Source organism: Camelus dromedarius, unplaced genomic scaffold (assembly GCF_036321535.1).
Source record: "Camelus dromedarius isolate mCamDro1 unplaced genomic scaffold, mCamDro1.pat HAP1_SCAFFOLD_50, whole genome shotgun sequence".
NCBI classification, from domain to species: domain Eukaryota; kingdom Metazoa; phylum Chordata; class Mammalia; order Artiodactyla; family Camelidae; genus Camelus; species Camelus dromedarius.
Genome location: NW_026989764.1, coordinates 518,344 through 542,114, shown reverse-complemented (window position 1 = coordinate 542,114; position 23,771 = coordinate 518,344). Strand labels below are relative to the sequence as shown.

Below are 23,771 nucleotides of genomic sequence, written 5' to 3'. Positions count from 1 at the left end.
TACTGGCCCGAGGTGCTTTTGTTCTTAGCAGTTTTAATACAATTCACCCATTAAAATGTACAGCGGTTTTTACTCTATGCCCATAATTGTGCATTCCAGTCAATCTTAGAACATTTTCATCCCCCAACAGGAAGCCCCGTATGCATAAGCAGTTATTCACATCTTCCCCATCCTCCCCCAGCCCCAAGGAGCCACTCTTCTTTCTATGAGTATTTGCCTGTGCTGGATATTTTCATGTAAATTGAGTCATTTCATGTAAATGAAACCAGCTATTATGATTGACTTCTTTCACACTTAGTAACGTTTTCAATGTTTGTCCACGTTGTTGCCTGGGTCAGTACTCTATGCTTTGCTATTGCTGAATAATATTCCACTGTATGACTGGGCCCCACTGTTTACCCATTCATCAGGTGATAGACATTTTGTTTGTTTCTGCTTTTTGTCTGTGATGAATAATGGTGCTGTGAACATTCCTGTAGGAGTTTTTATGTGGACACTTGTTTTCAGTTCTCTTACTTGTGTTCCCAGAGAGCAGAAAGCCTGGGTCATTCATAAACCAAATGTTTAACTCTCTGAGGACCTGCCAGGCTGTTTTACAAAGTGGCCTCGCTGTGTTAAGTCCTCACCAGCAAGGGCTTGGATCTCCGCTTCCTCTGTGACCTCATTACTGTTTGTTACTCTCTTTTTGAGTATATCCTATTGTAGTGAGTGTGAAGCAGTTTCTCCTAGTGGTTTTGACTTGATTTCAATTACAGCTAATAATATTGAACATCGTTTCTTTGTGCTTATTGGCCATTTGTATATTTCCCTTGAAAAATACCTTTTCAGATCCATTATTCAATTTTTAATTGAGTTGCCTTTGTATTGTTGTAGGAGTTTTTTTTTGTTTGTTTGCTTGTTTTTTTGTTTTTTTTGAGATACAAATTTCTAATCAGATAAATGATTTGAAAAAATTTTCTCCTGTGTGTTGTTTTTTCACTTTCTGAATGGTGTCCTTTGAAGCAAAGTTTTCACTTTTGATGAACTCCAATTTATCTCTGTTTTCTTTCTTCCTTGTGCTTTTGGGGTAATATTTAAAATCTCAGGTATTTTATTTAAACTTTTATATATAAAATAACTTAATTTAGGACCGTTCTAGGAGACGGGTGCTGTTGTTGTCCCCAGTCTATGGACAGGAGACTGAGATGCAGAAAATTTCACTGACATATAAGTGTCACAGCTACCCGTGCTGTGGGAGTTCAGACCCTCATATTTGTCCCCAACATCTGTGCTTTTCACCAACATGCTCCACTCCTTCCTGGAATCATTAATGAAAATATCTTTCCGTTTTTGATTTCTTGTTGGTTTGTTTTCTCATTGGGGACCTCATCTCATTTTCCTTGCAGAGGTCAGTGTAGGTTTATTTTAGGTCTCATGTAGGCAGAAGCATTGCTATCAGGTAACTTCTTTATTACTCACTCTCCAGTGATGATTGTTGCTAGTTGACCTAATCAAGTCATGCTTAAATCTTTCCTGCTCATGACACTAAAAAGAGTCATTACTTACAGAATGCTCAAAGAAGAAAGTACTTGAGTGATTTTATTTTGCTACCCAATCAAACCAATCAAATAAAAACCCCTGTGTTGACACATATATAAGCCCTCCAGAATAGGGTCATTGTCTTCCTTGTGTTTCATTGGTTTGGTCACATTGTCTGGATAGTGCCTTGCTGTCCAGCAGTTTTGTTAGGATATGGTGCTCGTGAACCATTGAAAGGACAGAATTTTGACAACAGACTGTGTTGTTCATTTCACGAGGGAAAAGATAATATAGAAATACTGCTCTGATCTATTTTAAAATTTAGCTTGGAATTTTGAGAAGAGTTCAGGGAACCATAAAAAGATCTTTTTCACTAATTTTAGAACTATCTTAGACACATTATGGTTACATAGCAGAGTAACTTATCAACTAGATTTGACAAGAGGAGTGTATTATTGATTATTTGTTTTAGTTGAAATATTCTACCTGGGATAAAGTCATCAGTGCCCATAAATGAACAAATATGTTTGTATTTCTATGCAACATGGGAGCAGACTTCATATGTTTCTCTATAATATATATGACTGTGTTTTAATCTGTCTGTCAAAGTTTTTATAGTTTTTCAACAATGTTGTAGCCTTAGAGTTCTTCTAAGAAAATCACCCCTGATTCTAGTGCAGTTTGTACTGCATATCCTGTCTTATGCATGGGATTCCACTGTCCTCTCAGTGAGGAATTTCCTCTCCTACTGAGGTAGTAGCAGAGTTAAAGGAACTGTGATTTCTAGGCCTTTGCTCTCCATGTGTTTGCAGTTGGCTGTCAACCATGATTTTACCTTTCTTGAGTTTTCATTGTTAAATTAGAATTTTGGAAATAAATATTAATATGTTGCATCGGTCTCCCTAGAATCTTGATGTGTTTGTGCTTTTCAGATTTCAATTTATGAAAAATGTAAATGCACTCTTGTTTTTAAGTAGTCCTTTTTCACTAGATATTTGTTTACCTCTTTATAGTTAAAATATTTTTTTCCCAATGAATGAATCGGTGTGCATGTTTTAAAAGATACCTTACTTTTTATTTTTCTTATTGTAAAAGATATATTCATTTTAGGCAATTTGGAAAATAAGGATAAACACAATAATAACTTAAAAATGGCCTCTAATATCACTTGGAGGTACAGTTGTAAGGTTTGAAATTGAGAATTACAAGTCCTCTCATGTTGTTCTTCTTTTTCAAGTACGTTTTGGTTACTGAGACCCTCGAATTCCCATATGAATTGTAGTAGCAGCTTTTTGCAGATGTGCCTGCTGGGATTGTAATCGAAACCACGTTGTATGTATGGATCGCTCTGGGGAGCACTGCCATTCCAAGAGCGCTGTCTTCTGATCCAGGAATGTGTGCGGTGTGTCTGTCCAGGTATTTAGGACTTCTTTAATTTTTTTCAACAATGCATTGTGTTTACAGAGTATTATTTTACTTTTTTTCTTTGCCTTTATACTGTATAAAAGTGTGCAAGTTACCGGGATCAAAAGTGTATTTTAGCCCCGACACTAGTTGCCACCATGTACGCTGCACTCTTTCTTTGCCCTGTGTAAAATCTTGCACAAAATAGGACCTCAGTAACCCTCTCTTGAATGAATGATTATATGATTGTTGGATGATGCTTGAGAGTCCTTGTGATGATGTCTTTTTCCCAGCCTTTTCCCTCTTCTTAACTATGCCCTTTCTCTTCCTTTCATCCAGTCTGGTTTTCAGCCTGCCTGTGGCATTGATTTTCCCTGTCTGTAGACTCTTCCTTTCACTGGTACATGATAATGTTACATGTGGGCTGTGGAAACTTGCTAGATGTCAAGAAAGAGCAAATCCATTGAATGGTAGTATTTTCAGACTGTGGTATTCTTTTATCAATTGAAATTAAATCAGGATGACCCCCTGAGCCCTCCCATGACCTCTTTTCTCCTTCCTACAGGTGATACTGCTATGGTTGCTGCCTGTGCCCTACCCCCAGCCTTGGTTTTGGAGTTGAGTAAGTCACCATCACTGGAGCCCTCTCTTTAAAAGATGAAAACATTTGCTCCTTCTCCCTGGTTGGGGACTTGGATGAGATGAGGTACCAGATAAAGAATGCAGCCCCACTTATTCTGACCCCTGCTTTTTCAGATGTACTCTTTTTGAAATAATACAGTTCAACAGTATAAAGATTGATTGTGAGCTAATGAGATAGACAAGACAACCGAAAATTTATTAAATATCCTTTCATGCCAGAAACAAATGTATTATACACACAAAAAGCACATAAAGCACGGTAGTACTGTGGTTACAAACATGGGTCTGAGATCGAGTCCTGCTCTGGAGTGACCAGTCCTGTGAGATGGAGAACTGGTAGGTCTGCTTAGCCTCTCCCATACTTGTTTCCTGTCCTGCAGAGACGGGGCTCGCTAGGCGTCCCTCCACCGTAGAGGTGTTGTGGGGTGTAAATGATGCATGTGGGCAGCCTGAGCACAGCTGTTCGTTCCTCGTAAGTGCAGGATAGAATGGATTTGTGGAGACAGCTTTATGACCGCCCCGTGTAGACTCTCAGTGCGCCAAAGGGATGTCTTGTGGTTTGGATGTGGGATTCTCACTTCTCTAAATACCCAAAAATTGTGTTATTGGGCCTTGCTGATTTGAATCTATTCTTTAGAAAGTACATATTGTAGATATATTTTTCAAGCATGCATGCTTTTTTTTCTTTTATTATTTATAGTTCTACCCTCTCATCACTTGGTGTGACTTTACATGGAATCCAGAAAACTATCCTAAGCTACCTGCCTCTTCACACTTCTCCGTGGTGGTTTTCTTCCCTGACTAGAAGAGGGTTTTGCATAGGAAATTTTCTTTCCCCTTTTCTTTCCCATTTTCTTGGAGTCTCTCTGTTTGTCTGCCCATCTCTCACCTGTCCATCTGTATTTATCAACCCACTCATTCTTCTTACTTGTTCCAAGAAGCATATTAGGCAACTTACAGAAGAACAGATACCAAATAAACAGGTGAGAAAATGGGGCCAAGTATAGACATTGTGTCTAGTTGGCAAGCTTGTGTGAGGGTTGCAGACATGAGACATATAAGACTTATAAGATTGCTGTGACTTATAAGATCGACAACAAGAGTGTGCCTGAGGCTCCCAGCAGACACAGGGAAACAGGGTTTGTGGGAGATTCTCCCTGGATGTGAAATAAATAAGTGGATGAAGAGAAGCCAAGCCTTTCCAGCTCCTAAGGCTTGGGAGAATATTTTGAGTGTCTTCCAAAATCAGAGTATTTCATCTTTTCCTTTGTCAGAGTTCTATGTATAGTTGGTTACATTCTATACATGGAAATTTCTCCAAAACTGCTTCCCACGTGAGTCCCATGGCTCGGAATGGGGTGGTTCTGCTCATTGACGGGTGTTGGCCAGAAACAGAAAATGACAGCCTCCAAGAAGCCTGGGATTTGTCAGTTATGTTTTGTCAGTGCTGTTGACTTCAGAAAATGCTTTCAGAGTTCCTCTCCATCTGAGGTGGCAGTGTGCTCTCTTAGCATCATCATCAGGAGCTCAGGGCCACGGGATGGTGTGGGCTGACTGCACTGCCGTCAAGACAGCTGGGGTAGTCACTGCAGGCGTGGTGCTTTCACGTAGTGCATTTCATGTTCTTTAATAGGTTTCAACAGGGAGTTAATTGAGTTAATTAACATTTAATAAATATGATACTTTGTTGTAAAGACAGTTATAGGCAGAATATAAGCTGTGAAGACTTTAAAAACGGTTTCATTACTGAAATTTCAGCAGGGAAGATTTAGTTTATCTTATTTACGCCTCTCTTTTACAGTAACAAAGAAACAAGACAGAAAAAGCAGAGGATGATTTCTGTTCTTCCTCTCGGCTTGCAGGTGCCCTCACCTCCAGTGGCATCCATCCAGACACCAGCACTGACACTGGCCGTGCTCAGAATTGCCTCAGCCCTGAAGACACAACTGACAAATAGAAGGGGGCCACGCCCTGTTACAGCAGGTGCTCTCAATTTGTGGGTCCTTATGTAACTGCATGTTGTTATTCAGGATCGCCCGTTCTACATTGTGTGGCGCTGCTGCAGTGTCTCCTAGTTATTTGTTTCTGTAAGTACTTATGTATTTTCTCCAATGCATGGTAATAGACATCTTAAAATGCTTTTTTCCAGATGAAAAATAATGTGTATTTAATATAATAAGTCTGAAAAAAGGGGCAAAGAGGGTATCCTTGTCCCACTACTCAGAGACAGTAATTAACACTTTAACTTCTATTTTCTGTTCTTTTCTTCAGTGTGTATCACCTCTGTCATAAAAACCAGTGAGCACTCTGTGCCTGTTTACTGTGTGGAGACCTCCATTTTCCATTCGGATTATTACATGTTTTTCTGCAATATTCTATCTCCCCTGGCATGATTTTTAATGACCAGTATAGCATTCTGTCTTGTGGAGGCATCGTCCATTTTACTTCGGACTTAAATAAACTTTTAAATTCAAGTATACTTAACTGAAATACTGAAAAGAGAACTGTGGTGGTACCAAAAGGCCCCTAACTCCCTTCCCCTTATTTCGTGACTGTAAAAGCTGTTGACAATCTGGTGTATATATTTCATGACCTTTATGCTTATGACATATATATATAACCATAAATACATACATACATACATACATACATACACATATATGAGAAATCAACTTATATGTGTGTGTATATATGCTTTATTGAAAAATAAGACCATACTGTATGTGTTCTTCAGCTCACTTTATTCACTCATGGGTATATCATAGACGTCCTCCCACTCCAGACTCACCCGGTCCTTTCAGATAGAGTGGAGGGGTCTCCTGATGTGCAGGTGTGGTCTCTTGTGCAAGGAAACCTTTGGTGGGAGAGTGATGTGGACAAGGCCCTGGACCATGCCGAATCGCCGGCCCCTTCAGAGCCCACATCTCGCCATGATTTACCGCATCATTTTCTTGATGTTGGACCCTTAAGTTTTCTCCATTTTCCACTTTCAGAAAGGATGTTTGACTGGCATCCCTCTTGTACAAACATACCTGTGATCTTGTATGAGTATTCTTTTAGTTAAGGCTTCTGGAAATTTAGTCCCTGGATGTGACATTTACATTCATCTCAAGCTCCTTTCAAGTGACTCTAGAAATTGCTTCTCCAGTGGGGAATGAAAAGCTGTAGAATAACTTATGTAACCAATTCTCTATCACTGGATATGATTTCACTTCAGCTTTTCATCCCACCATTGTAAACAGTGCTGTGTAAATGCTCTGAGTACATCTTTTTGAACTGATTTTTTTTCTAAATGAAATGATTCCTAGAAGTTGAGTTGAGCCTGTGTGTACACACGTTTTTCAGAGTTTACATATCCATTGACATGTCATCCTCCAAAATGTCGCTCACAGTTTGTTCTCTCACAGATGGACACTAGCTAGAATATCTTTTATAAATATTTGCCAATGTGATGAGCAAAAGTGCTTTTTCATTGTTTTAGTTTGTATTTGATGACCAATGAGGTATCCAGCATTTTTCACTTATTAGCCATCTGACTTTTTAAAAGTGAATGATCCCTTTTGTCCTTTGCACATATTTAAGTGAGGGAACTTCTTGTTGCTTTGTGACAGCTCTTTGTATGTTATGAACGTTAACCGCTTGTCTTCATCAACATGTATCACAGAGCTTTTTCTTGTCATTTCTTGCCTTTCATTTTGTTCAGTAGGTTTTTTATTTTCGTTTTGGCCCAAAATATTTTTAAGATTGTAAATGTCTTTCTTTTGGGTTTTATCTTTGTTATTATTCTTAGAAACACTTTCTTATAATGATATAAATCTCTTCTGTAAGTTTTTTTAATCTCTAAGATGGAGATGATAATAGTACTTGTTATAGTGAGGAGAAGTTGAATTAATATGAGCAAAGAGTTGCATTTGTTGTTATTAGTATTTTAATATTTACATCACTCTCTGTAATTTTTCTTGTGGTCATTAGCACAGGAATAGAATTTGTACTTTCCAGGTGATTCTCTGATTGTCCCAGGACAATTATTGAATTCATACTTTTCTCTTTGATTTGAAATCCCACCTATACAGTATGCTTATGTACACTAGAGTCTCTTTTTGAGCTCATGGTTTATTTCTGTCAATTTTACTTTCTTACTCCAGCGCTATATCTTATATATTGTAAAAATTTATTTAATAACTGAAAGTGTGATTTTTTTTACTCTTTTCTTCCATCCCAAATTTTCTTGGCTAGTATTATGAATATTATTCCTGAAGAAATATAAAATACTTCGTTCAAGTTAAAAAAAAAACAGATAAGGTTTTTCATGGGATTTTTTAGTAAGTTTTGAATTATCTTTAGGAGAACTTACATCTTTACAAAACTGCTTTCCTCCATGCAATATGTTGATGTCTCTACATTCAAACCTCTTACTTTACTCCTCAGTAGAGTCCAGTAGTTTTCTCCATGTAGAACAGGGGCTTTAATTTTGAGTTTATTCCAGATTATTGTTGATGTCTTTGTTAATTCTGTAAGTGAGAATTTTTTGGTATTATATTTTGTAAATGTTAAAACTGACACCTAGGAAGGCAGATTCGGTTTGTAAATACTCACTTTGTAAATTGTCATTTAAAATTGTAAGTATTAAGTACTTGTTCCAGAATCCTTTCTTTTCTGTTTTTCAAAATTTGTTTCCAAGATTATCAAAATGGTCATAGCTAAGTAGTATATTTGGGGAGACAGATGGAGAGAGGTAGTGTGGCTCATGTACAAACTCTGAGCAGTTTCATGGCTGCCTTTAGGCTGAAGAAGCTGCAGAAGAGACCAGGTTAGACCAGGGATGGCTTTTTATGCACTTGAAAGCCAGCATTCCTGCCTTTATGGTGAAGCATGTTGGGCGTGGCAGGTAGATGATCAAGGTCTGATGGAGGCCATTGGCCGCACAGAGTGCTGTGTCTGTGAGAACTGGAGACCATCGCTATGGGAAATCCTTGGTACCAGGAACACTGCAGGGGAGCTGGGAAGCCTGTGTGTTAAGGATTTTCCAGTCCTGGGAGTGAGAAGAGCAGACTCTGCATTCAGATCTGAGTTTGAATTCACCCTCTCTTGTTTACTGGTCCTCTGACTTTTGTCAACTTATATATACTCTTTGAACACCTGTTTTCTTGTCTCTCAAAACAGGAGAATTACGGCCTGCTGCTAGAGTGTTTGATCAGGGTAAATGATTTGTGTCTATAAGACTCCACGTACAATCACAAGCTCAGTAAGAAATGGGCTGTCACCTTTCTTCTGCAACTCAGTGCTTGACAAGACATGGGGGAAAGCCAGTCCATAATTTGTGTGTGATGGAATTAGGAACAAAATTAATGTCTTGCCTTTCCCTAGCAGTATTCGTACTCCTTTGCTTCATTTACTTCTTTCCTCCTTTCTATTCCCCTTTCCCCTCCTCCACCAAAAGAGCCTGAGACTCTCTCAGAACACTAGATTCAAATTAATTTAAAGGTTGTCTCATCCTTATGAAATGACAGTAAGATAAAAAAATCTGTAAATATCCCAGAATTCGTTGTATTTGATTTACACACACACACACACACACACACACACACACACACACACACACACACACAAAATCAGGCTACCTCCCACTTGCTGAGGGAGAAGGAACACTTTTACTGTGTTTCCATTCACTGAGCGTGTGAACAAAGTCTCTTATGCAGATTTTCTCCCGACTTCTTGCATGGTGTTTTTAATTGGATTTCTGCTCTGTTGCCATAGAAATATTCTCCTAATAGAAGAGTGGATGTGGAGATATAGACATTCTGCTGAGATATTGGTTTCATCATATTTGAGTTGGAAAGTACTTAAGAGCATAGAGCAGTAACTTTTTATGGGTGAGAATCCATGATGGTGTAACTTGGACAAGAACCTGGGTCTTCTGCCATCGTGTCCAAGTGGGTGAAGAGGCAACTCGGCAGGGGATGGCAGGGGTCCTTCTTGCTTGAGTTCCAGGGTCTTGCTAGTTTTCATTGCTCACCTGCCTTTAGTTTATGTCCATGTGGCCTCTCATGGGAAGGTAACTCTGTCCTGGTAGACTGAGTTTCTAATCAGCAAATAGCTCTGGATCCACTCATATTTCCCAGAGTTTTTGTGCTGACCTGCTGACACTTTATATAAATGAGGCCTAAGAAACTACTGAATATAAAATTCTTATTGATATCACTTGCCCTTGAGTTCCATAGGAATGGGGTGCTTTCTCAGGCTGTCTACGGCTAGATCTGAACAAAGATATGGTGATAGGCTGTGCTTCTGGACCCTCCACAGTCAAATGGGATTTCCACCTAGTTTTTAGAATCAGGCAGATGAGTTCAAATCTTGCGTTTACCAGTTATTAGCTTTGTGACCTTGGGAAAGAAACTGTACTTCTTTGTGTCCAATTTTCTTTGTCTGTAAGTAAGTTCAGTAATTATTTTAAGGTTTTTTTTTATAGAATTGAATGAGCTAATTCCCTTATTTATACCTAAAATACTGATCACGTGGTTCTATTTTGGTGCCTTGGTAGATGATTACTAAGGAACTCGGCAGTGAGAATGTGGGTGGTGGACCCCTGGGTCATACAGCTTATATTCCAGGATATGCTTGTAAAAGACTGGATGTGCAGTGGATTTTTAGTAAATATCCATACCTTTCCTAATCCACATTGATTGTTTATATATCTTTACACTAATATATGAACAATTTTTTATTGCAATTTAAATATCTTTTTAGTATTTAAAATATGCAGCTATAACAAAAATACATGAAATAAATAGATTTGACTTTTATTTTCTTTTCAATAAGCAAAACAAATAAAATAGAAAAGAAAAAATGTTTTGAAGGAGTTGAAATAATTTTATTTCCTTGGAATCAATTCCCTATGTTAGGTTTTTTGGTTGTGTTGCTAAACAGCATATAAAATTGACAGGTTGTGACATATTGTAAATGAGGAAACAGTGGAGACATACTAACTCCAATGAAGTCATTTAGTTACCACGTCAAAACTAGTTCTGCTTCCTGAATGACAGGCCAGTAAATCGGGAGATAAGATGTTAGAGCAAGGAATAGTGACTTTATTTGAAAAGCTGGCAGACCCAGAAGATGGCATACTGATATCCTGGAGAACCCTCTTCCCCAAGTCAGAATTCAGTCTCCTTTTTTACTAAAAAGGGGCAGGGGTGTGGTTCGTTGTTGCAAACTTCTTGCTGTTCGGATTGATTTCCTTGGAATCCTTTGTTCTTGCAGCTGTCCATGTGGGTCAACTCATGGTGACCTTTTAAAAACACCAAAAAAAAAAAAGGTTATTCTCTATTTTGCAACTTGCCATCTCTACATAAGTGTAGAAGAGCTAACATCCTTAAAGATCAGAGCCCGCAGAATAGGCCCTCCTGGATATTTCAGGCTAAAGGCAACTTTCTTTTACAAAAGGTGCAGAGCTAGCAAGTCTGAGCCTAGAAAACAGGGCACAGGTTTAAAGCCAAAGAAACACATCTAACATGAAGTCAAATTTGTTCTTTTCTATTAAAATTCATTTTTCCACCTCATAAATAATTTTAGTAAGAAACATGAACAATTTTTAATTTTTGCTTCTTAATAACGGATAAATGAGCCAACTACATTTTTGTGAGCAGGGATGCTGTGCGTGCCTTGGGTTCACAGCAAACTCTTGTTGGGGGTGGTCGACCCTGCAACATGTCTGATGCCCTGTGAGTGTTGGTGAGGGTCTCCCTAACCTGGGGCTCTCTTCAAGAACCAGCATATGAGCATTGACCTCTGGAGACCTCTTTTTCAGCTGCAGGAAACTTTTTCAGATACTGTGATTGAAAAATCACTCCAGCTGGGGATAAGTAGTGAATAAAGGAAGAGGAAAAGGGCTTGGAGTAAAGTAGAAGAGAAGGACAGAAGATTAGGGAGCCTGGGGGCTTGGAAGCGGGGCTTCGGGAGAGAGACGAGCAGAGGTGGGGCGGTGCCCGGCTCCGGAACCAGCTCCTGCACCTGTCCGTGCGCGCAAGCCACACAGCATTTAATTGGCCCAGGACGCTATCCTGTCTGGATGTCACCCTGGGCAGAACCTTGAGAAGTGAAGGTAAGGGGTGGGCAGCACTCACATATGGGTCACTGAAGGCTTTAGTCAAGTCCTCAGTGCCTTTTCTAGTCATGTGTCTTCACTTGCCCTTTATCTTAGGATCTGAGAAGCAGGAGCAAGGAACTCAGAGAGAGATCCAGGAAGACATCTGACTCTGTTAAGAGACGACAGTCACAGCGACACGGGGAGTGAAGAAACTTGCAGCAAAGTAAAATGACTTCAGAAAAATTGCATCAGAGCTGCAGGTGTGAGAGAGCCTAAGCCTGTCTCAGAGTGCAGGGGACAAGTGGAAAGGAATGGTAAAATTTCCACTGACAATTGAAATTTTGTTAAATAGCCTGCTACTCTTAATTGTATCACTTGATTGTATGTAGCTGTATTTCTGTGAGCATTTATAGGTTCACACAACACCACCAGCACCTCTTGCCAGCATCAGGGATGGGCTTTCTCAAGCACAGTGCCCCTCCTGCAAGGGTGGGCCACGCTGCGGGTCCTCGCCTGGGGCCGGGTTGCTGCAGGGCACTGAGTCCCCGAGGCACAGGCTGTGAGACACTACAGGAACATCTCTGCTCATGACTGATGGCCTCCAATTCCCCGTGCAGTGTAAGAATGCCGGTGACTCAGAAGCATGCTTCGAAGCTGCCCATGTCCTTGCCATCCAGAAGCGGAGCCTGGGAGCTTCCGAATTTCTCCAGAATGCGGTTTACATTCACCTTGACAGGTGAGTGTATGTCCTTTTACAAGTGGAGGAATTACTGCCGTTTCCCTGGAACTTACTCACCACTAGTCTATCTGATTTTCCTGTGCTAGGATTCAGTATAGCCTGCTAAAAATTCTGGAGTCAGATCTTGAAACCTTCGTGAAGAGGATTATTTATTTTATTTCTTTATATGATAGTATTTTACTTTCAAAATTCAGAGTTTTCAGTTCATTGAGGAATTTTTTCGGGGGTTGGAGAATCATCTTTGCTCTTACGATCTTTGTGACCTGTTGCTATATGCCTCTCACCTGTCTTCTGTCACTTGTGAGGCAGTTCCATTTGTGACCCTGTGCAGGTTGTTTATGTTATAAAACATAAAGTCTGTATAAGTACAGTCCCTTTTACTCCGAAGACATTCCAAAGTACTACTTAAATCTGGGTGTGGCTTTTAGAAGACAGAATCATTAGAACATGTACTTGCAGGTTGCTAGTGCAAAATCCCCAAATCAATAGTCTAGCTCAACATCTAAAATCTTTCTAATCTACCTTGGGTTTGTATGGTTAAGTGAAGCAGTTTGCTAAGAAATCAAGACCAGGTTTAGAATACAGGCTGGTGTAGCTCAGCTGGTCCTCCCATGCTGATGCTCTGTCAGAGGGCAGGGCCGACCTGAGAGGGCGTGTCCTGCCCACCCTGAGCTGACAGTTTGATGGCAAAGACCTTCACCAGGTGAAGAACTTGGAGTTTCTTCTAAGAAAAGTAGGTTTGAAAAGAGTCCTAAAAGCGCGGGAGTGACACAATCCCATTTGTCTCAAGTAGGGGAGAGCGGCTGTAGGGCCAGTTGGGAGACTCGTGAGACCAGGTGGGCAGTGTTGGTGGCTTCCACTTGAGCGGTGGGACAGTCAGTGGGTAAAAGTGAACAGATTGAAAACATGTTTTGATGGTAAAAAGGAAAGGATGAATGCTGTCTGTGAAGTTAGAATGGAGTAAGACCCAGGTTTCTGGGTGGATTAATGAGGTAAATGATAGTCCTGCTGTGCTGTGATGAGGGAAATCTGCAGAGGGAGTTCTGGGGAAAATCTGATGAGTTCAGCTGTGGGTAAAATGAAAGGCTGTTAGATGTGTGGACTGCGAGCTCTGGTGAGAGCCAGTAGTGAGTAGGGTGAGGGGAGAGAGACTTTCAAATCATTTTGTCTTGTGAACATACAAATAAGTGTGAGCAATGACACACTTAACACCTCTATATTCTGGATTTAAACCCCAGTATCATTTTGCTATATTGACTGCAGAGATTCTTAATTTTTTTTAACAGAAATAAAATAAATAGAAACAAAATAGTGGAGTTAATGAACATCTTAGAGTTGATGTGTGTCCTTGTATATATTTTGATACCTCATCTGTTTATAACTATAATCTACAAAAAGTTAACTTGCTTAGGATAAGAGTTAAACAGAGGGATGTGACACACACTGTTGGGGGTTGAAGCTGATCACCTTGGGCAAATTATGTCGCCTTTCTGTGCCTTGGTTGCTTTTTCTGTGACTGCCCCTGGGCCCCTCATCACAGCTGATTTCCTAGACTTGATGTTGGGAGGGAGGCTGCTGAAGGGAGTAAGAAGTGGCAACGGCTAGGGATACTGAAGAGAGAGACAAAAACCGATTAATGCCTATAAACTTAGTACAAATACCCTCAAAAGAGAAAGAATCCCGCAGTGTTTTGAGCCACTTAAGTAAGGAAAACAAAATCACGTGGACCCAATTCTCTTGAACATTTGAGTATTGTGGGTGGGAGGGTGTCATCAAAAATGTGTTGAGAAAAGGCCTTTTGGTTTCCCTTGACGTTTCCAGTAAGGGTGGGTAGCATAAGCAAACCCCCCCCCGGTTCACAGTGGAAGGTGCCTTTTTGTGCAAAACTGACCAAACCTTGGAGACCAGTCATCAGCGGTGCTGGCAAATGAAGAGACTTCTGGATTGGGTGGGGTACTTGCTGTGACTTCCAGGTGACCTGCTGGCTGGGGACTGTGAGGCGGGCAGTAGATTTGCAGGGAGACCCGGGCATAATCCCTGGCTCTGAGGCTGCTAGCCTGATTAGTCCCTGGGCACCTGCAGTCCTAATGGGGCAGCTCTGGATGTGGCCTGGGACACCTGCCATGCTGAGGGAGAGAAGAGGGCTTCCCTGAGGGGTGTCCCTGCGGAGAGTGGAAACGTCCTCCTGCAGGGTAGGAAGAGCCTCTGAGCAGGGTGCTGGATTCATAGACAAGACCAGCCTGAGCACGGAGGGTTTGTGAAGCTGGAAGACATACAGTGGACTGAGCAGCCTTGTTCCTGAGAGACTGGAGGGAAAAGATGCGGAAAAGGCAGGCTAGGCTCAGACCCTGTGCTGGGTTATGAGTGACAGGAAAGGACTGGTCAGGCAGGCACAAGATAACCCTGTGGGCGTCCCAGCTGGGGCGTCATGCCCGAGGGAGGAGCAGGGTTATAGACTTTGCCACTTATTAGCTGTGTGACTTTGAGCAATATCACCCCACCTCTCTATATATATATCTTCATTTGTAAAGTGACACAGTGACAAGCTCGTGTCATCAGAAGGCTTAGTTTAGCTCTGATCCTTTTGTCCAGTCCTGTCAGTGCTGCCCTGCAAGGTTCTGCAGCGGCTGCTCTTACCCTGAGATGGGAGGGTGTAGAGGGACATTCTAGCACCCGAGGGCAGGAAGGAGTTGCTTTAAAAGCAGACATGTTGCCGCCTGCAGGTGCAGACCTGCAGGCAGTTTGGTTGATGGTCCTGGAGAGAACTTTGGAGGCCTTAGCATCGTCTTAAGACTTGTTTTCACTTGGGGACCGGATTTGCCTTTGCAGATTAATGTTGGAGATTTGGGCTTCTGGCAAAGCTGTTTTCAGAGATGGGTATATATGTAACATATTGTATAAAATAAAATGATTTTCTTAACATGTGGGACTTTGCAGCTGTTGGGAACAGCTCTGTTGCCCTGGTCTCCATGGAGGACACTAGCGGTCAGCAGAGCGTGCGGGAGGGCAGGCAACCCACAGTGCTTTTGCCAGCTGTTCTCCCCAGTAGGGCAGTCTGCTGAGTTGACTCTTCTCTGAGTTTGGTTACCAGATGAGCAGACAGCAAAGTAATGAGTTCTGGTGGGATTGTATAATGACAGGAAGAAAGAGGAACCACTAGATTTTCAGGACTAGAACACGCTTTTGATTCCTGATCCAGTGTGTTCCATTACAGTAGTGATGAGTTGTGTCTATTCTGGGACTTGATTGTAATAAACGTTCAGCCTAAAATTAAGAGTTGTGTTTCATTTGGCGGGAGGACTCGAGCTGGGATGACAGCCTCTCAGATCACTCTGAGGGACTGCTCCCAAGAGGTATGGGAAGAGCTAGGATATACAGGAGCTTTACAATAAAGATCAGGTAGTTGGAACAATAAAAGTTTGCTTGTTATCTAAAGAAAGCCAGGTATCTCAAGTTCAAGTATTTAGTGGTTTTCTATGTATGGGAGGAAGCAAACATTTGGACTCACTGAATTCATTCTTTAGACAAGCACCTAGTTATCTAGGGCCAGTATCCTGTCCTTCCTTATTCTGAGTCCGCTCAGAGGGCACCATTGTGAGTGACTGAGAGGCTGGGCTGCAGGCCTGTCCTCTCTGGGGTGTGGCAGCAGCTGCTGATGGCTTGGCTTCAGCATTCTTTGTTTACTGACATGGTTGCAGTATTTTCTTTCACATTGTAGTACTTTCATTCACAGTGCTCCCCCTTGGTCCTAAATTCGACCAATATTTTGAGAGACGTTTCATGACTAATTTTGTCCCATGGTGCTAGGATGGCTCATTCCTAGTTCAGGTGAAGTATCTTCTGAGCTGCCATTCAAGGTGTTAGTTTTTTATCAGACCCTGTTGATACTAAAAGTTCTCTGGATCGCCTATCTTACTAGTTTATTATGATCCAGGAATTGTTTACCCTTCGTTGCTCTTTACCATAACTAGAATCACACTATTACAATTATTTTACACAGAGTTATAAATTTTATCTATTCCTTCAAGATGTTTAGCCATCATCAATCTTGTAGGCCTCGTTACACATTGGGAAATGTAACAGACAACACTTTTATTATATAAACAGTATATGAGTAATTCAGCTAGTAATGTTTATAAAGTCATGAGTAAGAATTTAATAGTCGAGAAGTTATATTTTTGGGTTAAATTTTTCCTTGTGTTTCTGATAGAGTTTGAGTGATCTTATGAGAAATTTCATATTTATGGTCAGGGTCAGAGCAGGTATTAATTGGCCAGGTGAGGTCTCCCACCTTGGAAGATCAACAGTGGCCTAAACAGAACTATAATTTCTTTTTAGAATAACGTTTCTGAGGGCTATCTAGTTAGAGCCTTGGAGTAGGGAAACCCACCAAGGTAACACAGAAGTACTAGACATAGTTAATTTACCATAAACTTAACAGTTGGAGTAGTTCATAATCAACGGTAGGAGAAATTATCAAAGTAATTTGCATAAAGGCCTGGTTCGGTGTCTTGGGTCTGCAGTCTTCTTCAGATGTTGTCTTCTTCTCATCCTGACCTTGTAGCTTTTTCTCCATTTGGGCATTGTTTTAAGGTGAGCAGGGCTCTATAGACCAGTGCACTGCAGGGGCTGTTTCTGATAGGAAATGAATCTGAAAGTCCATTTCCTTCAGCTTTGGTGTGTATGGTCTAGTTAAGAGTACCTGATAAAGGGTCGTTCCATTCAGGTTGGAGACAGTTCTTTAAGTCATGCCTGTTCCAGTATTTATAATACCCTGGCTGCTGGTCATGGGGCATTGGAACTTTGCCCAAGGATAGATTACTGAGCTTCAGAAACAAACCTAGAGTATTCTTTTTATAATTCAATTAAACTTTACAGCAATGTGACATAACAGCAAGGAATGATCTGGGAAATGTCTAAGTAAATATAGACCTCAATCAACAAAAGTAGAAATTAATATCCACTAAAATATAATCTTTTTTCTCTCTAAAGTTACCCTCAGTTTTCTCAAATATAGTCAAATCAAGATTAATTTATTTACAAGCTAAGTCTGATTATTTGATTATATAGGCTTTTTTTAAAATTGGCTGTGTTGGAACTTTTAATAAGGACTCTCAGGGTAGAATGTTAATAAGGTTTTCTTAGGCCCGGAATGCCTCGTCAAGGGCTTGTCATGGATTTCTGCCTTACAGATTTAGGTAAATTCTTTTCTCTTTAAAATCCTTAAAATACTTTGAGTTTGCTATATCTGTTAGGAGATGATCTTACTAATTTGTCTGATAGAGCCACTGGGGACCTTAGAGTTTTTAGTCCCTTGAGGGATCAGATAGAGAGAAAAGATAACTGTTCCAAGTCTGCTTACATAGGTGTAATTTATCAAATTTCTCTGAATCATAACTAGCTTAAGGAGAAGAGTTTCTTTATGTCTGGGAAACAGGTAAAAAGCCAGTAGTATTTCAGACAAAATCAAAAATTATAACCATATTCACCAGTTTACTCAGTCCCATGTAACTAATTCTTTTAATCAGAGTTCTCATTAGACCTTTAAAATTTCTTACCGAGTTTAGTTCAGTGCTATAGTTTGAAATTTATTTGAAATCAATAAATCTCCTTGAAGAGAAAGCAATTTGCAAAATCATCAGAAGGAAACAATTAACTGTATATAAATGACAAGTGATTTAAAAGCATGGTTAAACAACGTTACACTATAATCGATAAAGAAAGCTGGTCGCTATAACCAGAATTATGACTGGTAACATTTCAGATATACCAGAATTTTAGGGAATCCATATAATTTCTAGAATATCTATATTAATAATATTTTCTCGTACAATATAACCTAGGAAGATCTATTATTCATTTGACAATACCATGTTATTTAACATGCTAAATGAAACTTACTAGTTTAAAATCTCTCTTTGGGATGTTTCATGGGCCCTCTGTAGCATCCCAAACTTAACTGGAGATTAAAAGAATTTTAATTAGAAATTGATATTTGGGGAGCTTGTTAAAAGTTTTCAGAACACTTGATCAGATAAACATATAGATCACTGTAAAGTAGTTCTTTTTCATTAACAAGACAATACGTTAAAGGTAAAAGCAGAACAGATCAGTTATGTGGTATAAGAAGTTTTACAATTAGTTACTGAAAGTGGATTAACATTTTTAGAAAATTTTGTCGTCTTAACAGAGAGAAAACCAAATCTAGTCTTGTACCATATTACTTCTAAGATTCATTTACCTTGCCCAAGTTGATTCTAAACTTAGACAATTCTGACCATGTACAAAACTCTTTCCTCAAGGTTCCTCTTCCACAAGCGTTCCACAGCTTTCTATACTCACATTAGTGTGTCCTTTATTTTCTCTTCCATTCAGAAGTAACCAGCTTCAGAAGAAAGTCACTTTTTTTATTAACAAAATATAATTGCATTCATATATCTTCCTTTACACATTTATCTTACTTTCCTAGGATACTGAGATAATACCCTTAACAATAGAGATTATTTCAGGGTAGCACCAACCATTTATTAATATTTCTAAACACCTTTAGTTTCTCTGTAAGGGTAAGTTAAATGTTAATTAATTCATATTTCAAACTTATTTTATCTGAAAATGTCATAGCTATTTAATAAAATCTTATCATTTAACTTAATGTAGCACAACTCTAGAATTTAAAGATACCAAACATTTAGAGATTATCTTAACCATACATTTAAAAAATATATTTTAAAAATTTACCCAAAGCTCTCATCTTATTTGCATTTAATTTACTTAAAATTTTACTACACCACATTACTATTTTTTTCTTGACAATTCTGCAACAGATATAACAGGATCTTATTTGACTTTCATTAAGCCTAGGTACAGTAAAGGTATTGTACTTAATATTGATAACTTTAAAGATGTCTATATTAATTAGAACATACTTAAACTAAACAATATCAAGTATTATCTTAATATTGAATATTTTCCAGTTCATGTGACGCTGAAAGTCAATTTGGTCAGTTTTTATTTTAAAAATACTTAATTTGTAAGCTCTTATTTTTTTTACGTCAATTAAGCAGAGCTCTTTGACTTTGATTTTTTTTTTCAGCTGTAGAAATATCTCACATCTATAATGTGTATGCAGGCTTATAAACAGACAAAAACTAGAGATCTCATAGGTTCACTTTAAATCTTACTTATAAGTTAGGTATAATAATAGTTGGAGTAAGCTGAATTTGCTTGCTCAAATCACTAAGGCTTACTATTTATGAAACCGACATTTAAGATTTCTTGACAAATGCTGAAGGACGCATCAGAGTTCTGAGTTCTAAAATGCCAAAAATTTCTTGGCCTTAAGTATTATTTCGTTGAGCTAATTAGGCTCAGTCCTAGGTCACTGTTTGCTGTATTTACATTTCTGATCTGCAAGACAATGACACAAGCTTCCAGTTCCCCAGAGAACTGCTCTGTCACCCAGGTCCAATTGTATCTCCTTAATTGGCTTTTTTGTATCAGTGAGAAGAGCTGTAAACAAAGAATTCCATGTTTTAAAACTTTAAGATTTACTTTATCATGTCTTCCAAAGCTTGCATAAGGTATTTAGTGAGGTCTGTTTTCCTTGAGTTATAAGTTAAACCAAGGGTAAACCTCTTATTTTATTGTCTATTAGCCACTGAATATTAGTTTTTAATTTTACGTTATATTGGATGGCTCATGAAACTCTATTGATTTCCTTTATTTTGTTCAATTAATATTTTCTAAGGGACAGATATGTGCCCAGCCTTATAATACCAAGAAGGGGAAGCGTTTTGCCATTGAAATATATCTATCCCACAATATAATTAAGCAAAAGTTTTATATAAAGCCCATTTAAATTAACAATTTTACAAACTTTTATCTCAATTTTATTAAATCTTGTACCTTTAATTTTTATATTTATTAGGTTTAATCAGTAATTCCTATTTCTAGAAGGAGTGCCAGAAGCCTTTTTTTTTTTTTTTTTTTCTTTTTGTGCATTGTGTTTAATTATATAGAAAAGTCTCTGGGATGCCCAAATTTCGGCCAAAGAGCTTAGGCCCTTCTCGATTTTCAATTTGATTAATAGGTCTGTTGTCCCAATCATTGATCAAGTATTTCAGTCTATAAATATGTATTTTTTTTTAGCTCTATAAATACATATATTTTAAACTGTGCTAAAGCGGACTTGTTTGAACTTTAATTTTGGGGGGCAGTAGGTGATCTCTTTGGCCCCTTTTTTTTTTTTACTTTACATAGTGTAGTATCAAAACCTTGTATCTAAATCCAAAAATGTCCATTCTATTTATCTCATTCAAAATAACCATATAAAAATATTTATCCATTTGGGATAAGCCCCTTATCTTTTTTTTTTCTGACATTTTTACAATCCTTTTTCCAGTTATTCAGCCTAATTAACATTAATTATTCTAAGTATTTATTAGCATCTCTAAAACCATTGATCGGAAAGGAAAAACACAAATGAAGCTTTTCAAACCAGTTTTTTTTTTAACTAATTTCTTAGGTTAACCATTAGATATATTTTTCTACCTTTAAACTTGATTTTAATAGGTACCAATAAAACGGCTGTTTATAATGAGAGGCTTTTTCAACTTTCACCAATTTAAGTTTTCCCAAATTAAAGGATCCATCACATGGCCATCAATTTATATATATATATATATATATATATATAGTGATTTTAAACCAGTAAGATGAAGAGGCTTTTCCACATGAGAGTGGGGGTGTTGCTTAAATAAAATTCAAAAGTTTACTTTCCAAAAGCTAAAAGCCTTTGTGGTCCAGGCTGATGCAACAACGGTTAAGACGGCAAAATATCTGAAAATTGGTACAATCAAAGGATTTTTGAGAATCCCAATTTATTTGCATGGCCACAATATGTACACAATACTCGTACCTTTTGTATGACAGAGTCCAAAGTTTCGTTTAAAAAAAAAGAAACACATATATACATACATACACACACATAAAACACCCAGAGAAAGATAAAACGTTTAAATTTCAAGGACACAGGAAGAGAAATCCAAGTTCCCCCTAAAGGGGATTTTGTTCTTATAAGTTCAGAATTCCAAAAAATATTTTATCAGGCCTGGTTAGTTACTTTCAGGGTGAGTTTTTTTTCTAATTCCTAATTAATGTTGTAAGTTTTGTACGTATATAAACCTGGCTAGTGTATTAGTTGGAGGCTGGCAATCTGTCATTTCATTTTCTTTTCTGTTCTGTGTTTTTGTTTTTTTTTTAATTTTTTTTGAAAGTTCTATTCCCCATTGTAAGGTCTGGTTCTCAGAATAAAATTGCTGGTAAGATTTCCCACAGGGACAAGACTATGGCATGAAGTCTTTGCCTCTACCATTCCTGAAAGTTTCTCCGTCACCCAAGAAAGCTGTTACCAGCCAGGAGGAGGGTCCCATTTTTGGAGTTGAAAGGTTCCTCATAAGAGTTTTACTTTTATTCCGAAAAATTCAATGGAGGTAACCAAATTGAGGACAACATTAGACCAGCCTCTTACCTAACCACACAGTCCTGAACCCAGTGTCTTTCAACTTGGACCCACTCAGGACGTTTTCACTGGGTGAGTATTTTCCTGGTATGTTTCCACCAGCCCCATTTCAGATGTCTCCTCAAGGTGGGTGTTTCCTGTTATCTTTCAACCAGGCCCCACCCAGTATGTCTCCACTGGGTGGGTAATTCCCCCCATTCTCTTTCAACTGGAGGGCCAGGTACCTGGAAACACCACCAAATAAAACTCAGGATCATCAACCAATATGGGAGATCCAAGAACCAGGAGAGACTCACCCAAATTCATCTGGATTCCCTGAGGAGGCAGATGGGCACAAAGTGCCAATGCTGGTACCAAGGCTCCGGTAACTCGGAGAGTTCAGCTGGAGAGAAGTCTCCTCTGGGTCCCTTCCAGGTGTCCAAAACTTTTGACTGAAATACATGTGCAGCCTAAAAGTTAAGAGTTATGTTTTATTTGGTAGGAGGACTCGAGCCGGGATGACAGCCTCTCAGATCACTCGGAGAGACTGCTCCCAAGAGGTTGAGGAGGAGCTAGGATATATAGGAGCTTTAAAACAAAGACCAGGTAGTTGGAAGAATAAAAGATTGCTTGTTATCTAAAGAAAGCCAGGTATCTCAAGTTCAAGAATTTAGTGCTTTTCCATGTATGGGAGGAAGCAAACATTTTGACTCACTGAATTCATTCTTTAGACAAGCACCTAGCTATCTAGGGCAAGTATCCTGTCCTTTCTTATTCTGAGTGTGCTCAGAGGGCACCATTGTGAGTGGCTGTAGAGGCTGGGCTGCAGGCCTGTTCTCGCTGGGGTGTGTTGGCAGCCACTGATAACCTGGTTTCAACATTCTTTGTTTACTGACATGGTTGCAGTATTTTCATTCACACTGTAGTATTTTCAGTCACAGAATGATTATGGGTAATCTGCAAACTTGGAAAGCAACTGAGATGGAATTACTTCAGGTACCTTCTAATTTAATAAGCCGTGTGCAAACATAAACATGGATGAAGCATACAAAAGGATTTGGTGGTGTAGGGAAGGTGTTCTGCACATTACAGGAGAAGGCAAGGCAGAATTCCTCTCCTTTGTGGGCAGGGACGTAAGCCCAACTTTCTTTTCTGTAGTGGTTTCTCAGAACAGTTTATGGTAATTAATGAACATTGAGAAACGGTGGCAAACATTGCATTCAAGAGCTGGCCGGCTGCAAACTTGTGTATTGGACAGGTGGAATACATAGGCAAGTGGTCAGGTGGATGGGAAAGAGATGGAGCCCAGGCCTGGGCACAGATTCAGGTTTAAATTGCCATTTCCTCACCATGGGGCCTTGGGCTAGAATGAAACCTCTCCTAACCTGTTGGTGAATCTGTGAAATGGGCATGATAATATTCGTTTCTACCTGGGATTGTTGTAAGTTGTAAAGAGTATTGTAGCACACATAGAGCACTTAACACACTGGCACTTAGCAGTGTTCACTGTGTGGGGCCGCCCCGCTTCGCTTGTGTCAGAGCTGTAAAGGCAGCATGTGTCTGTTGAGGATGCACTGGTGGCCCCTTGAATATGTTGTGAATTTGGTGATTTCCTTTAATCTTGGTAAATCTGTGTGCCATGGGCAGTTATTTTCATGGACAAATGAGGAATCTCAGGGTAAAGAAAACTGTGTAATTTGCCCAAAGTCAGACCATAATTTTGGGTGCAGGGGCCTCAGTTCAGCATGGGCCCCTGGGCCTTCTGCCCTCTCCTTTCAGCACCTGAGCCAGATGTGTGCTCGGCTGTCTCCCAGCCCAGAATATCCAGCAGGGAGCAAGACATACCTGGCCCTGTGCTGCTTGAGCAAAACTCCGGGGTGGAG

General features: G+C 39.4%; 1 long non-coding RNA gene across 3 annotated transcripts in view; it reads left to right on the top strand.

Moving 5' to 3' along the window:
* LOC135320598 (uncharacterized) overlaps positions 1 to 23,771 on the top strand; it is a 61,038-nt gene that overhangs the window by 25,363 nt on the left and 11,904 nt on the right. For 2 of the 3 annotated variants that reach the window (XR_010379804.1, XR_010379803.1), the window contains 5 exons: positions 2,756 to 2,934; positions 3,488 to 3,544; positions 5,427 to 5,651; positions 11,765 to 11,964; positions 12,268 to 12,386. This is a non-coding gene — a long non-coding RNA (uncharacterized LOC135320598). The remainder of the gene's footprint in view (positions 1 to 2,755; positions 2,935 to 3,487; positions 3,545 to 5,426; positions 5,652 to 11,764; positions 11,965 to 12,267; positions 12,387 to 23,771) is intronic. The other variant, XR_010379805.1, reaches the window with a different exon arrangement.